The sequence below is a fragment of the Chrysochloris asiatica genome, unplaced genomic scaffold, assembly GCF_000296735.1.
Source record: "Chrysochloris asiatica unplaced genomic scaffold, ChrAsi1.0 scaffold00126, whole genome shotgun sequence".
NCBI lineage: Eukaryota > Metazoa > Chordata > Mammalia > Afrosoricida > Chrysochloridae > Chrysochloris > Chrysochloris asiatica.
In genome coordinates this window covers 6,069,700-6,072,768 of record NW_006408644.1, presented here as the reverse complement: position 1 = coordinate 6,072,768, position 3,069 = coordinate 6,069,700, and positions in this window count along the sequence as shown.

Below are 3,069 nucleotides of genomic sequence, written 5' to 3'. Positions count from 1 at the left end.
GCAGAAGCTCAGGGATTTTGCCAAAGTCAACCCTGCATACATAACATCCTAATGGGAGTTCTGTGGACTGAGAATTAACAAGAACAGACAACAACCAGAGATTGATATACGTGGCAGCACCTCCCAGAATTAAGTCTACAGAAGGAAGAGTCGAGAACAGAATGAAACTATAAGAACAAACTCAGGGAATCTGGCAGGCCAAACTATCATCAAAACAAGTACAATATAAAAGAAGGTAAACATGTAGGAACAGAGATCCAGATAGTGAGAAGGTCAGGTCGATTACAGGATAAAATTGACTGCACTAAATGGAGAGAAATTTTAATGGACTATAAGGCAACCCCAAAGAACACTTCACAACATACCAAGAGAATGAAAATCCAAGAAGAACATGGAAACATTAAAACTATGAGGAAACTCACAAGAAAGAACACAAAAAGCATAAACTCAACAAAGGAATACACAGAGAACAAAGAAAACAGCAAAACCACAGGAAAACAAACATAATGGCAGAAATTAATCAATACCTATCGATAATTGCACTGAATGTAAACAGATTAAATGCACCAGTTAAGAGATGGAGGATGGCAGAATGGATAAGAAAACAAGATCCTTCAATATGCTGTCTGCAAGAGATACATCTCACACACAGAGACAAAAACAGATTAAAAGTAAAAGGATACAAAAAATATATACCAAGCTAATTGCAATAAAAAATTAACACGAGTGGCAGGACTAATCTCTGATGAAGTAAAGTTTAAGGCAAAAAACAGCATAATAGATAAAGATGGACATCATCTCATGATGAAAGGAACAATTGAACAAGATGAAATAACCACAATAAATATCTATGCTTCCAATGAAAGAGCTGCAAAACATATAAAGCAAACTCTAGAAGATTTGAAGAAAGAAATAGATGAAGATACTATAATAGTGGGTGATTTTAATACACCACTTTCAAAAATGGATAGAACACCCAGAAAGAAACTTGACAAAAACACAGAAGAACTAAACAACATACTCAGCCAACTGGACCTCATACATTTGTACAGAGCATTCAATCCAACAACAGCACAATACACATTCTTTTCCAGTGCACATGGAACATTCTTCAGACTAGACCACGTTTTCGGTCACAGAACAAATCTCCATAAATTTACAAATATTAAAGTATAAAACGTATCTTCTCAGACCACAATGCTAACAAATTAGAAATCAACAATAGGAAGACCAAGGAAATCAAGCCAAATGCATGGAAACTGAACAACACCCTGCTGAAGAGCGAGTGGGCAGTAGAAGAAATTAAACGTGAATTCACAAAGTGGCTAGAAACAAATGAGAACGAAACCACAACATACCAAAATCTTTGGGACATGGCGAAAGCGGTGCTGAGAGGAAATTTTTTGCAATAAATGCACATATCCAAAAAGAAGAAAGAACCAAAATTAACACATTAACACAGCATCTACAACAATTAGAAACAGACCAACAGAGGGAACCTACAGTCACCAAAAGAAAATAAATAATAAAGATTAGAGCAGAAATAAATGAGATAGAAACAGAAAATCTAAGAAATAATCAGCAGTACAAGAAGCTGGTTCTTTGAAAGGATTAACGAAGTCGACAGACCATTGGCAACCCTAACAAAAGAAAAGAGGGACAATACACAAATGACACGCATTAGAAACCACATGGGAGATGTCACAACGGAAGTGAAAGAAATAAAAAGAATAATAATAGAAGACTGTGAACAAATTTGAAAACTTAGAAGAGATGGATATATTTTTAAATAAACACGACTTACCCAAACTTACACACACTGAAGTAGAAAACCTGAACAGACCCATAACAAAATATTTTGGAAACCACACAAACAAAAGTAGACAAAATAGATGAGTGGGACGTACTGAAAATTAAAAACTTATGTGCATCAAAAGACTTCACCAGAAGAGTAAAAACGGAACCCACACAATGGGAAAAAATATTTTACAATGACACATAAGACAAGGGACTCATTTCTAAAATATATAGGAAACTACCAAACCTCTACAAGAAAAAGACAAGTAACCCAATTCAAAAATGGGCACAGGACATGAACAGACACTTCACCAAGGAAGAGATCTGGGCAGCCAACAAACATATGAAGAAATGATCAGAATCACTAGCCATTAGAGAGATGCAAATCAAAACAACAGTGAGCTATCATGTCACACCAACAATAACAACAAAGATCAAAAATGTAGAGGACAATAAATGCTTGTGGGGATGTGGAGGGACTGGGGCACTCCTGCATTGCTGGTGGGATGGTAAAATGGTCCAACCTCTCTGGAAAGCAATATGGTGTTTCCTCAGATGGGTGAAAATAGAAATACCTTATGATCCAGCAATTCCTCTACTTGGTATTTACCTACAAGAAATACGAGCCACAACACGAGAAGATATATGCACAACAATGTTCATAGCAGCACTATTTACAACAGCAAAAAGGTGGAAGCAGCCAAAGTGCCCATCAACTGCAGAATGGATAAAGAAATGGTGGTGCATACACACAATGGAAGATTATGCTACCTTGAAGTGTGAACCACATCCAGATTTTCAGACATGGGAAATTTCCTCTTGAGAGGATGAACAGACCAGCTTGGAATGGCTAGAAAAACAGAAGATACGTCTTAAAATGCAAAACAATATAGGCAGACTGACTGTTACTATAAGAACAAGCAAGTTGCTTGGTGGAGAATCAAGGAAAGAGGTCAGGTCTCCTTCAGTGTAACCCCCTTCCAAAACTAAGATTCAATCAGATACACGCTCTGATTGGTGATCATGCTCGTAACCAATAAGGGTAAGTGAGGGAAAAACAGCAATGAAGCTGCGAGCTAAGCCCTACAACGTTCAATAGACTCCTGTGAATCCAGCTGGACAGCCTACATTCCTCAGCAGTGTGGCAAGACCTGGGGACACTTGGGCCCAGAGTTAGTGACATAGCCACAGAGGACTAGAGTGGAGAGTGAAGCATCCAGCTGATAAGAAGAGAGAGCATATGCACAAGAACACCCACACTTGCAGATAATA